Source organism: Mchenga conophoros, linkage group LG7, assembly GCF_057382185.1.
Source record: "Mchenga conophoros isolate Kocher_MC1m ecotype Shallow Benthic linkage group LG7, M_conophoros_male_GT1.1, whole genome shotgun sequence".
Taxonomy (NCBI): Eukaryota; Metazoa; Chordata; class Actinopteri; order Cichliformes; family Cichlidae; genus Mchenga; species Mchenga conophoros.
In genome coordinates, this window is record NC_140532.1 from 1,273,400 (window position 1) to 1,288,023 (window position 14,624).

At 43.2% G+C, this 14,624-nt stretch overlaps 2 non-coding genes across 2 annotated transcripts; both read left to right on the forward strand.

Annotated features, from left to right (window-relative positions):
• The first annotated feature begins 7,796 nt into the window (after positions 1-7,796).
• Positions 7,797-7,868, forward strand: trnap-agg (transfer RNA proline (anticodon AGG)). The gene has a single exon. It is a non-coding gene; the product is annotated as a tRNA-Pro (tRNA).
• A 1,326-nt stretch (positions 7,869-9,194) lies between these two features.
• On the forward strand, positions 9,195-9,266 carry trnap-agg (transfer RNA proline (anticodon AGG)). Its single transcript has one exon. It is a non-coding gene; the product is annotated as a tRNA-Pro (tRNA).
• The last annotated feature ends 5,358 nt before the right edge of the window (positions 9,267-14,624 follow it).

The window sequence follows — 14,624 nt, forward strand, 5'->3', positions numbered from 1 at the left end:
AGAATAACAAGTATATCTTAAAATGTTTGCAACAATGAAGCATTTCAGTACAATGTGGACAAAAACGAAAAATAAAAAGAAAGTTACGAATCAGGACTCTCCGATCCTTACTGCGCATGTGTAAAGTCTGACCGTACAAATCGGGTCTACCCGATCCGTACCGCGCATGTGCAGATGTTTTCTTCTTCTTCTGTTCGTTTAATGGCAGTGTACTCCCCAGTGTACGAGGATACCGCCACCTGCTGACCGAGCGAATAAACCCTATTATAAACTGAATTAGCGTCATTACAAACGTGTGTTAAATCTGATTTAGCGATAGCCGAGTGTGCTTATGCTTGTCTGTGAGGAGAGGATTGTTGGAATAGTGATGATGATGTCAATTGTCAGTTAACACTTCATCTGGCTGATGAATCTACACGTGAGATATTACGAAGTCTGCATTATTAACTCTGTAATTAGGCGCCATTCTTCTTATTTTACGGCGCTGTTGCTCAATCGGGGGACGCTCTCTGTTGGGGAGAAAAGCATGAATTTCTTTGTATACGGATTATCCATTGTTTAAATGTCCCGGGCAGTCGAAAAGGAGGCAGGGCTGTTGAGAAATGCTAGGAGCTAACTGGGGGCTAACCGTATCATTCAAATATATTGAATGTCGCAATGTTGGCAAAGAGAGGAAGTGACGTAAGATTTGCGCATGCGGGGTACCGATCGGGTTTCTGGTACGGATCGGGTAGTGACAGCTGCTCGAAATGCGGCCCTGAAATGCATCCTTCATTTCCCTGAATTTTAAGGCTGTGGCAGTGTAGACTTCGTGGCCCAACGTATCCCAGAATGCAAAAAAAAACGGCGGATGAGAGGCGGCCGAAGAGCACACTTCGGCCGACATGTGGCCAACAGTAATGTTTTAATGTTCTTCGTTATTAAACATTTGCACATAAATAAGTGACATAATATTCAGTACTTACTTAAAGTTTACTCTTCGGGCGCAACTCATCCACCGTTTTTTTCCGGCAAAGTTATCCAGACTAGTGATGGTAAATTTGATTCTTTTTACTGAGTCGAGTGTTAATGAGTCACTCACCGAAGTGAATCGGGTGTTTTGAGTCACTGAGTCAGTTGATCAGAGAGTGCAAAAATTTTACATTTTCACTCAAACTTAATTTTTTTCCCTTTTCATGTAAATCCCACTGCTAAGATGAATGATTAAAAAAAAAAACAACTACTATTTTATAGAGAAAAAAAGAGCAAAAACATTTCTAAAATTAAGCAATTTCCTATCAAAATTCCGTAATAAACATTTATTTTGTTTATTTGTATTTTATTAGTATTTTCCTTAAGTGTGTCAAATATATATTTTCTCATCTAAATGTCCACTGTGCGTTCAGCCAGGGGGCGGTAATGCGCCTTAACATTGGTTGCCAACCAAGAAGAAGAAGAAGCTGTGAGCCAGGAGGGAGGGGGTGAGTGAGTGATTCGTTCGCTCGCTCTATGATTCAGCACAGGAGGGAGGGGGTGAGCGAGTCCTGAGTGATTCGCTCGTTCTATGATTCAGCACAGGAGGGAGGGGGTGAGTAGCTCAAATGTGTTGTTAGCATGTTAGCAGCGCGATGCTACTCTGAACCGAAGAGCTATTTTCTTGATGTGAGCTTCTACTCAGGGTTTTTTCTTCCAGTTCAGAGCGGAAATGCTTTTGTTACGAAACTGGCTGTTGTTTCCCCCCCCACAATTTTAATTATAAGCTAGATATATTTCTACTAATGGAATTAGTTTGCTAACAGCAACAGGGTTGAGTCAGTGAGTCAGTTGGGCTTGTGAATCATGATTCACGAGTCAGTAAAGTGATTCTTGAGTATTGAACGATTCGTTCACAAATCGAACATCACTAATCCACACCCACCGCCGCGCTATGCATTCTGGGATATGTTGGGCCACGAAGTCTACACCGCCACGTCCTTAAAATTCAGGGAAATGAAGGATGCATTTGAGGGCCGCATTTCGAGCAGCCTTCGAATTGGGACAGCCTTTGTCGCTTCGACGTAATCGGCCTTAAAGTGCGGCCTTTAAGGCTGCAGACCCCGAATTGGGATACAGCCCCTGTGCACGACAAAATGCTAACTTCCTGTTTTAAGACCGGCTGTAGGGTTGTACATTTCCGGTGTTCCAGACGCTCTTGGATTAACTGGATTTGGTCGAACAGGTGTGCGGCAGACTTGCGTTTCAGGAGCTGCTACCGACAAACCAGCAAAAAAACGCCAAATGTGTCATCTGTGACACTTGTGAGGTTATCTCAAACACACTCCGTCAGTCTTGATGCTGTTGAACAACAAAATGTTTAAAACTGTCGCGAGTTTACCTGGTGATTGTCTCATGCACGACGCGATGGCGAAAACAGCAAACAATTAACACCACGCCGATGTTGTTCACAGGACAGAAAGAGTAAACGAGTCGTTCCCTCGCATGTTTTATTTCTCCGATTTCAGCGTTTTTGCTTCACAACTAAAGCGAGCAGTTTACTTTGTGCACTAACATGGACTCGAGTCAACCAGCGCCACCTCTGGCCAAGTGCCACAGCCTACAGCCAGATCAACCTGTGACACACATCTGCACCACGTTTGAATTCGTTTCAGGCACAACACATTTGTACCTTTCAATTGTGTCTGTTTGTGCGTCATGCAAATAAACCTTTGAAATGAATGAAATGATATCATGTGTCTATTTTTGGCCCACATTTGTAAAAAATTCCAAATTATATACACAAAGTCATAGGAATCACCACCCCTGTTCATTATGATTTTAATATTTTTGCCCATAAGAAAAACGTCTTGAACAAATATGACACATCAATATTTCATTAGTGTTGTCACATCACATCCTGTAAGCATAGTCTGCCTGTCTCTTTTCTCTGCAAACGAACATTTTAGAGGTGGTAGTTCTATACAGTCTGTATAAGTGTGGTTAATCCAAAAAACATTTGTAAGGAGATGGCAGTTACTGTGAATTTACAGCAGTTACACAGTGATTAGTAATAAACAGTCTCCAAAACTTGCATATGATCTTCAATTTGGAACCCATCTACTGACTATCACATAGCATAGTTGATCTGGCTGTAGTCTGGGAACACTCACCACCAATGTTCCCTAAGCTGCCACGTGCGCAATTGCGCACTGCTGGCACGGTCTCTGCGCACAGAAAATCTGCGTTGCCCACAAAAAAAATCTAACCTGAATTGAAATTAAAATTAATACTGATGATTAATACTGAGGTTGTTTGGTTTCCCCGATGTATGAATCCTGCCAATCCTCCTGCATTTAACAGTGTACACCATGTTACTCTGTTTGTGTCGGGGACCCGATCCTTGGGCTGGACCAGTTTTTGCCGCAGCGTGTTTTGGGGTTTAAAAGCCACAGAGACCTGATGTTTAGAAAAAATGCGTCTCAGCTGCTCCGATACTCCTGACACGTACGGGATCACTACAGGTTTTCACTTAGGCAGCGGTTGTTCTTCTCTCCTGGATCGGCTGGAGCTTTCTTTAGGAGCCTTCCCAGCTTTGTGGGGATAACCACATTTACTCAGGGCCTTCTTGATGTTCTTCTGCCTCCCTGGCTGCTGTGTCAGTGGGGATGGTGTTCGCTCTGTGTTGTAGCGTCCTGATGACGCCCAGTTTGTGCTCCAGTGGATGATGAGAGTCAAACCTTAAATACTGATCCGTATGTGCAGGTTTACGGTACACGTCAGCTTTTAGATGTCCCCCATTACTGATGGAAATCTCACAGTCTAAGAAGGCTAACCTGCCACTTTTCATATCCTCCCTGGTGAATTTGATGAGTTAATGTGATCCGTGAAATGTGGAACGTCCTGAGATTTGATTTTCACCCAGGTGTCATCCACATATCTGAACCAATGACTTGGTGGTGTTCCAGGGTAGGTACTCATGGCCATTGATCAGTGGGTTTTGGTCAATGGTCATGAGAATTTGCATAATTAAGATTAAGGAACTGACCAGTCATTATGCAAATGTACTGTTTATAAGATTGAAACCTGCAGTCAGCTGAGACTGAAGACGTCACTTGGATGAGGGATGAAACGTTTCTCCCACAAAACGCTACGTCCAGATGCACAGAATCAACCTTTGGAGATTTACTTACCTGGATGACTGAGCATGCATCAAGACAAGGGAACTCTATATACAAATACTGAGAAATTTCAACCCTTTCTCTCTTTTGCTCTGAGGTGCGAGGGAAAAATATCGATAAGTCGATGAACATCATCTACAGACATATTCGGTAAATGCCCAAGACATCTTGAGAAATGTAAATCGCCGCTTGATTCGTCCATTTGGTTGACCTTTTTTTTGGAAAACCCGACCGTAAACAAGACGCGAATATCACACTGGAAACGAAGCCCTACAGGAGTTTCCCCACCGGAAGTAGCATATGCTAAGGTGCACATAGTCTATACAGTGGGAAATCCACTCAGCGACTTATTGAATCGTTCTTTATGTAGGTCTCCAATGTCTTAAGAAATTAAAAAACAATAAAGAAAAACTTTACCAGCAGAAGATTATGTTGGAATAGATTCTCATGTCACAGCACCATAAAGGTTTCATTTTGCTTGTTGGGCTATAGGGCAGCAATTCTCAAAGTGTGTGGCATGCCTCACTGGTGGGGCACAAATTACCGGAAAAGGTGTCGGTGTGTTGGTGGTTCTTTGTGTCCAGGGGTGGGCGTCCGGGTACACACCGGCTCACTCCTTGGCGGCCGCTTGTCGGGGCCTGGGGCCTGGGGCTCGCTCGGGCCCCTTTGGAGGTGGGGTGCCCCCGGCCTCTCGGCCTAGGGCTCGGTCACTCAGGCGCAGCTGGGGGCCGGCGGAGCTCACGGGCGCGTCACTGCAACTCCCCCTGACTTCTGCTCTGCGGCTGCTGGGCGAGCCCTCATCTGGGACTCTCCTCAGCTCTTTCTGGGACAGTGGCGCGGCTGCCCCTCTGTTGGTCTTCCATGGTCTCTTGTGTTCTGGGGGCCTCTGGATGTCTGGAGTTTTGATCTCCTCCATACCCGCTTCACACCCTGGAGGACGGGGCTGTGGCCCCCCCACACTCCCTAGCAGATCATTACATGGAGAAACCTTTGGAATGCAAGCATGCTGATCCACACAGGTATGCACACATGGGTATTCACAGACACGGACTAAAGCTTTCTTGGCTGCTGCCTCAAAGCACACTGTGCGCTGTCTATCTTGCGTGCTGCACAATATCGTTTATTACTTAGTAAATATTGATATCTATGACTAGCTAGTTTATTGTGATGGTGCTTTGTTTTCTCTATTATTATGTTGCTCTTTGTTGTTTGCTGTCTCCTCTGTTTGTTTGTTTGTTTGTTTGTTTGTTTGTTTTTTTTCTCCATACAGGTGACCCAGGAGTTTTTTTTTTTTTTTTTTCTCTCTCTCCCCCCCCCTTCTCACCGTCTCTTCTCCCCTTTGGTTTTTTTTCTTTCTCTCCCCCTCTCTCTCTCATTCATTCCCCCTGTCCTATTTATTAAAAAAAAAAAAAAAAAAAAAAAAAAATGACAAAGGATGAACTGAAGCTCTGCCATCACGTAATGTCGCATACTGCTGTTTCTGATGTCATTTAAAAAAAAAAAAAAACAAATTACCGGAAAAGTCATGTGGAACAAATGTTTGTTTCCTAAAAAGCCGAGAACATGACATCACCTCTTCACTCTTCTTTCTCTCTCACACACAAACCTTCATACAACATGTGACTTTTTGCACAATACAAAGTCTTTTGCAAATTTCTATTGTACTCTTGTTCCTGCACTGTCTTGTGTCTGTCTCGTTCTGTTCTGTCCGGTGCTGCACCATTTTTGTTTATGCATTTTTTGCATTTTTTGCACATTGCACATGTGGTCCTGTTTTGATTGTCTGCTATATGTAATATGTAGCACCATGGTCTTGCAGGAACGTTGACCACTTCCTGTTTATTCTTTCTACCTTTTGTTAACATCATAGTCAGTTTTACTAATACTTTCACGTGTACTATTGTGAAAAACAAACACTACAGGATATATAATATATGATCTGCAATAATGGATACCATGCACATCAAAGATAAAGTCTTTGACTTCTTTTGTTAAGAACGTTTAAAAGTTTGGAGTCTTCTCTCACCCCCATTTTCTGCGACCTGCTGGAGCGGGGGGGGCTAGGAGGAGTTGGCCGTCCAGCTGTGGTCTGGAGTGTGGGGCCTCCCTGCTGCTGCGGAGTCGGGGCGGTCTGCCTCCCCCCACCGCAGGGAAAAGGGTAACACCACCTGGGTCTGGGTGCAGTTCCCCCCTCCAGGGGCGGGGGCACCTAGACCCGGTTTGTAGAGTACGCTTGGGGAGTGTGATCGTGTGTACAGCGTCTCTTTATGTCTGTCTCCACGTTGGTTGAGTGTGGAGTAAGTGCATATGAGAGCATGAGGGTGGGAATGGATGTTTGTGTCTGTGTGTGCCTGTATGTCTGTGTCTATATGTCAGGTTGGGTATCAGACGCCACCTCTCTGGGGACATCTCAGGCCCTCCAAGGTTTGGAGGCCTATCTCCCCCTACCACCACTTCCCCTGCCAGTGGCGGACTCCCTCAGGTGTCGGTGCGTTGGTGGTTCTTTGTGTCCGGGGATGGGCGTCCGGGTACACACCGGCTCACTCCTTGGCGGCCGCTTATCGGGGCCTGGAGCCTGGGGCTCGCTCGGGCCACTTCGGAGGTGGGGTGCCCCCGGCCTCTCGGCCTGGGGCTCGGTCACTCAGGCACGGCTGGCTGCCGGCGGAGCTCACGGGCGCGTCACTGCAACTCCCCCTGGCTTCTGCTCCGCGGCTGCTGGGCGAGCCCTCATCTGGGACTCTTCTCAGCTCTTTCTGGGACAGTGGCGCGGCTGCCCCTCTGTTGGTCTTCCTTGGTCTCTTGTGTTCTGGGGGCCTCTGGATGTCTGGAGTTTTGATCTCCTCCATACCTGCTTCATGCCCTGGAGGACGGGGCTGTGGCCCCCCCACACCCTCTAGCAGATCGTTACTTGGAGAAACCTTTGGAATACAAGCGCGCTGATCCACACAGGTATGCACACAGGTGTTCACAGACGCGGACTACAGCTTTCTTGGCTGCTGCCTCAAAGCACATTGTACGCTGTCTATCTTGCGTGCTGCACAATATCGTTTATTATTTAGTATCTACTGATATTTACTGCTAGCTAGTTTATTGTGATGGTGCTGTTTTTTTTATTATGTTGCTCTTTGTTGTTTGCTTTCTCTTCTGTTTTTTTTCTCCATACAGGTGATCCAGGTGTTTTGTTTTTTTTGTTTGTTTTTTTCTTTCTTTCTTCCCCCCTTCTCACCGTCTCTTCTCCCCTTTGGTTTTCTCTCTCTCCCTCTCTTTCTTTCATTCTTTCTCCCTGTCCTATCCCCCAGTCATGTCTGTCCCGTTTGTAGCAACTGAAAATAAAATAAATTCATAATTATAATAAAGGTCAATCCAATGGGCCAATATGGCAAGACCATGATGATCCACTTGGTAAAATAAATCCGCTTGGCATCTTTCTTGGCCTTAAGACAACAATTCTGATGCTAAAGATCCAAAAGGGACACAAAAAAAAGAAAGAAAGAAAAAAAAAAAAAAAAAAAAAAAAAGAACGTTTAAAAGTTCAAGTTGAAGATATCACATTTTTCACCACCAGAGGGCGGTGCTGCACTGGATGAAGCAGTGAGGACAAAATGCCACAACTTTGCACACAAGTATATGTCAGAAGTCCAGATGTGAGCCGCTGCTTTCTGTGGCTCGTTGGTCTAGGGGTATGATTCTCGCTTAGGGTGCGAGAGGTCCCGGGTTCAAATCCCGGACGAGCCCTAAGTTTTAATCAATTCAGTTAAAATGGATTATTTGAGAATAGAAACATGACTTTCTTGCAACTTTTCAAATGGACAAAGACACAAAAGAGTCTGCTGCCTGTGAACTGAACTCCTGTAAAAAGCTGTACTCAAAATGAGATGTTTGAAGACAAACGCTATCAAAGCAAGTATAGTAAGTGACTGCACATGAACTGTCAAGTCAAGAATTACCGTACTATCAAACTGACAGCTTGTCTTGTGACAGTGCGTTAATCAGAATGCATCAAGAAATTTCTCTTTACTCGGTAAATAAGTGTTTTGTTTAAATAGCAAGCAAGCAATTTATTTATATAGCACTTTCAGATCAGCCCCAAGCTGAACACAAAGTGCTGTACACTTGACATGCCAAACATGATACATTAAACAAGTTAAAAAAAATATATATAAAATAGAGAAATATTTTTAAAAAATAAGATGACAATTAAAATAACATTTAAAGTAATAAAATTGGCACAAATAGCAAAAACAATAATAAAATTGAATAAAATGATAATTAGAATTGCATTTAAAACAATAAAAATCATGGCATTAGATTAAAACAATAAAATCAGGGTCAGACTGTGTCATAAGCCAAGGAGTAAAAATGGGTTTTAAGACGTGTTTTAAAAGTGGACAGTGAGGGGGCCTCTCTAATGTGCTGGGGCAGAGAAGGCCCCGCCCCCTCCGAGCTTCCTCTTGGACCTGGGTACCTCCAGGAGCAGCTTGTCAGCTGACTTGAGAGACCTGGGGGTGAGTAAGGATGAAGAAGCTCAGAGAGGTAAATTGGGGCAAGACCGTTTAAACATTTAAAAACAAACATGAGAATTGGATATTAAAATCTCCCACAATAAGAACATGATCGTAGTTGGGTATAATCCCAGCTAGAAATTCTGAAAAGTCATTTACAGGGAGTCCGACACAGCGGCCTCAGATTGTGGAGGACAGGGGTCACGGAGGAGCGGCGCGCCATCCTGGCAGACCACGGGGATGAGGCAGGAATCCACAGGGGTGTATTCCTGTCCCTTAAAAACTTTTTAATGTTTTTTGTATAGTTACGTTTGTGCAACTGAAGAAATAAATGCTGTTTTTACACATCTCTAGTGAAAAAGGTACATAGATACCATAAAAATGCTACAGCATATAGTGGGGGCGTCTGTTAACGAGATGAAGACTTATAACGTTTTCCACCAGCAGAGGGTGGTGTTGTACTGGATGAAGCAGTGAGGACCAAATGCCACATCACAACTTTGCAGGATTCACACACAAGTATATGTCAGAAGTCCAGATGTGAGCTATTGTGTCCTGTGGCTCGTTGGTCTAGGGGTATGATTCTCGCTTAGGGTGCGAGAGGTCCCGGGTTCAAATCCCGGACGAGCCCTAAGTTTTAATCAATTCAGTTAAAATGGATTATTTGAGAATAGAAACATGACTTTCTTGCAACTTTTCAAATGGACAAAGACACAAAAGAGTCTGCTGCCTGTGAACTGAACTCCTGTAAAAAGCTGTACTCAAAATGAGATGTTTGAAGACAAACGCTATCAAAGCAAGTATAGTAAGTGACTGCACATGAACTGTCAAGTCATCTGTCAACTGTCAAGGACGAGCCCTTGCTTCTTTTAATCCCCTTGTGTCAAAGTTAATTTTGTGATAATTGAAAAATGTATTTCTTGTAACTTTTCATGCAGCACACACGGAGACACACAAAAGGCTGCTGCCCGTGAACTTTGCAGCTGTAAAAAACTTGCAGTCTTATTTTTATTCATTTTTATTTATCACATTTTCAATATCATATTTGCTTAGAATAGCATAGCATCTTTATTTATAATGAACTTTACATCCAACAATGTTGGCCAACGTACTACAAATATAAACAAAGAGAAAGCAGTTTACATTACATATAGAATATCTTAAAATTGAAAAATAATATGATTAATAAGAAACATATGAAGAGACATCAACAAGTCCTGCTGCTGTAAGCCAAAGTAAATAAATATGTTTTAAGACGTGATTTAAAAACAGATAAGGAAGGTCCTGTCTAACATGTAAAGGCAACTCATTCCACAGTTTTGATGCTGCCACAGTGTTGCACAGCAAACGCCCGATCCCCTCTGAGCTCACGATTAGTCCTGGGCACGCTCAGGAGGAGCTGGTCTGCCGACCTGAGGGACCGGGAAGGTATGTATGGATGAAGAAGCTGAGAGAGGTACAGAGGGGCAGCATTAGACAAACATTTAAAAACAAATAAAAGCAGCTTAATAAATGCACGGGCAGCCAATGAAGTGAATATAAAACTGGGTGATATGCTCGCATCTACGAGTGCCAGTTAAAAGACGTGCAGCAGCATTCTGAGCTAGCTGCAGTCGACAAGCAGGAGATCGACTCACCCCAAAATAAAGAGAATTACAGTAATCCAGCCGAACGGTTACAAAGGCATGGATTACTGTTTCAAATTGCTGTCATGCAAGAAAGTGCTTAATTTTGGTCAGCTGCCTCAGATGAAAGAAACTAGACCTCACCACCAATGGTCCCTCTAAGCTGCGCGCGTGCGCAATTGCGCACTTCTGGCACGGTCTCTGCGCACAGAAAAAAAATCTAACCTGAATTGAAATTAACATTAAAACTTTAACAATTCTGTTCTGCAGTGTTAGTCAGTGACTGGCTGCTCCCGTATGGGATCAGAACGATGCCACCTATGCTGTGGTGTGCTGGGGGAGCTGCACAGCAAAGAGGGACTCATCCAGGCTGGAGAAACTGATCAGGAGGGCTAGCTCTGTGGTCGGCATGAAGCTGGACACTCTGGTGACAGTGGCAGAGAAAAGGACATTAAAGAAACTGCTGGACATTATGAACAATGCTGGGCATCCTCTGCACACGGCCATTAACAACCAGAAGAGTCTGTTCAGTGACAGGTTGCTTCTCCCAAAGACAAGAACTAACAGACTTAAAAACTCCTTTGTCCCACACGCCATCAGACTGTTTAACTCCTCTCTGGAGGGGAGAGGGAGGGGAAACAGGAGGACAAAGGAGGGGGGAACAACTAAGCTGCAGTGCCTCTTCACCTCACTGTACAATACCTTTTGTGCAATACTTTTTGTAAATAGTCAACAGTGCAATAGACTCAATACTTGAAATGTGCAATTCACTTGTATTTTTATTTTTTATTCCTATTTATTCTATTTATCCCCTTCGTATATTTTATTTATATTTGTCTCTGTATTTATATATATATGTGTGTGTGTATATATATATATATATATATATATATATATATATATATATATATATATATATATATATATATATATATATATATATAAAACACCCAGCACGCCCCTGCGGGCGGTTTATCCTTCAAGCTCGGGTCCTCTACCAGAGGCCTGGGAGCTTGAGGGTCCTGCGCAGTATCTTAGCTGTTCCCAGGACTGCGCTCTTCTGGACAGAGATCTCCGATGTTATTCCCGGGATCTGCTGGAGCCACTCGCCTAGCTTGGGAGTCACCGCACCTAGTGCTCCGATTACCACGGGGACCACCGTTACCTTCACCCTCCACATCCTCTCGAGCTCTTCTCTGAGCTCTTGGTATTTCTCCAGCTTCTCGTGTTCCTTCTTCCTGATATTGCTGTCATTCGGAACCGCTACATCGATCACTACGGCCGTCTTCTTCTGTTTGTCTACCACCACTATGTCCGGTTGGTTAGCCACCACCATTTTGTCCGTCTGTATCTGGAAGTCCCACAGGATCTTAGCTCGGTCATTCTCCACCACCCTTGGGGGCATCTCCCATTTTGACCTCGGGACTTCCAGGTTATACTCGGCACAGATGTTCCTGTACACTATGCCGGCCACTTGGTTATGGCGTTCCATGTATGCCTTGCCTGCTAGCATCTTGCACCCTGCTGTTATGTGCTGGATTGTCTCTGGGGCATCTTTATATATATATATATATATATATATATATATATATATATATATATATATATATATATATATATATATATATATATATATATATATATATAATATTCTGTAACTCTGTAACTTTATACACTGGTATAAAGTGTGGACTTTATACCAGTTTTTAAATTGTGTTGATCGGCCACGTAAAACCAGAGTTATGATAAAATATCTGCAATGTTTGGTTTTCTTCCTGAATACTGTCGTTGTTTATATTTACTGCAGGAAGAAACGGTAAAAACAGCGTTTTATAAGGAAAACGCTCGAAAGCCTGTGAACAAATGTACTATGTGGATCAATCAAAACGTGATATGGCAACATGGCATTTAGTTGTTTAGGGAGGGGGAAGTTTTAGGAGTGACGGCGTGTTTGAGATGTGAGAGATTTGTGACGTTTAGCGCAAATCTTGTGTAGTTAGTGTGTAGTTAGTGTGTAGTGTAGTCAATAGTTTTGTTGTGTGTCAGAACAATGAGGCGACTGCTGAGTGTTACAGGTGTTACAGCAGTGATACATCTGCTGCTGTCAGGCCTGCAGGTATCAGGTGTTGTTCTCCTTCATCTCATAGTGGACACAAATTATTTTTGGAGTGGCACAAATAATTTGTGTGGCATCAGATTTGATGCAGAACAGCTGATTGTTCTGTAAATAGTTTGAAATGTTTGTTTAAAAAACGCCTTGGCTGCATTTTTAGGTAAAAGCTGCAAAAACTTTGTTGTTTGTATAACAAACAACAACGTTACTTTTTTGAAGAAGTAACTATATAATTAATTGCCCAACATTGGTCATTATTTACTGTATTCTGCAGACCGAGTTACAGACTCTCTCCCAGACCACAGACTCAGACTCATAATACAAGTCAGAGCTTTATAGGGAGTGCAGAATTATTAGGCAAGTTATATTTTTGAGGAATAATGTTATTATTGAACAACGACCATGTTCTCAATGAACCCAAAAAACTCATTAATATCAAAGCTGAATGTTTTTGGAAGTAGTTTTTAGTTTGTTTTTAGTTTGAGCTATTTTAGGGGGATATCTGTGTGTGCAGGTGACTATTACTGTGCATAATTATTAGGCAACTTAACAAAAAACAAATATATACCCATTTCAATTATTTATTTTTACCAGTGACAACAATATAACATCTCCACATTCACAAATATACATTTCTGACATTCAAAAACAAAACAAAAACAAATCAGCGACCAATATAGCCACCTTTCTTTGCAAGGACACTCAAAAGCCTGCCATCCATGGATTCTGTCAGAGTTTTGATCTGTTCACCATCAACATTGCGTGCAGCAGCAACCACAGCCTCCCAGACACTGTTCAGAGAGGTGTACTGTTTTCCCTCCTTGTAAATCTCACATTTGATGATGGACCACAGGTTCTCAATGGGGTTCAGATCAGGTGAACAAGGAGGCCATGTCATTAGTTTTTCTTCTTTTATACCCTTTCTTGCAGCCACGCTGTGGAGTACTTGGACGCGTGTGATGGAGCATTGTCCTGCATGAAAATCATGTTTTTCTTGAAGGATGCAGACTTCTTCCTGTACCACTGCTTGAAGAAGGTGTCTTCCAGAAACTGGCAGTAGGACTGGGAGTTGAGCTTGACTCCATCCTCAACCCGAAAAGGCCCCACAAGCTCATCTTTGATGATACCAGCCCAAACCAGTACTCCACCTCCACCTTGCTGGCGTCTGAGTCGGACTGGAGCTCTCTGCCCTTTACCAATCCAGCCACGGGCCCATCCATCTGGCCCATCAAGACTCACTCTCATTTCATCAGTCCATAAAACCTTAGAAAAACCAGTCTTGAGATATTTCTTGGCCCAGTCTTGACGTTTCAGCTTGTGTGTCTTGTTCAGTGGTGGTCGTCTTTCAGCCTTTCTTACCTTGGCCATGTCTCTGAGTATTGCACACCTTGTGCTTTTGGGCACTCCAGTGATGTTGCAGCTCTGAAATATGGCCAAACTGGTGGCAAGTGGCATCTTGGCAGCTGCACGCTTGACTTTTCTCAGTTCATGGGCAGTTATTTTGCGCCTTGGTTTTTCCACACGCTTCTTGCGACCCTGTTGACTATTTTGAATGAAACGCTTGATTGTTCGATGATCACGCTTCAGAAGCTTTGCAATTTTGAGACTGCTGCATCCCTCTGCAAGATATCTCACTATTTTTGACTTTTCTGAGCCTGTCAAGTCCTTCTTTTGACCCATTTTGCCAAAGGAAAGGACGTTGCCTAATAATTATGCACACCTGATATAGGGTGTTGATGTCATTAGACCACACCCCTTCTCATTACAGAGATGCACATCACCTAATATGCTTAATTGGTAGTAGGCTTTCGAGCCTATACAGCTTGGAGTAAGACAACATGCATGAAGAGGATGATGTGGACAAAATACTCATTTGCCTAATAATTCTGCACTCCCTGTATAACAAATAAAAAAAGAAAGTTTTGTTTTCAAAATTGGTGTAAGAGCCAAAGTCAATGTTTATGTTTTGTTTATTTGTTATGGTGGCACAGGTGTATAGCTTTACCTGCATCTCAGGAGATAGCATGTGGGTGTGGTCACAGTCTATTTACTGTACCTGATCTCGGTGTTCGCGGCAGGTGTGTTGGGTGAGTGGTTTGTGGGCAAACTTTTCTGTTGACCGTCATTTTTTGGCACACCTTGTAATCCATGCGCTATTTGTAAATTGATTGAAAGCGCAAACGCTTGTTTTTGTTTTGTTCCTAAAATAAATGTGCAAAGTACAAGTACGACTCATTATGGATTATTGGAG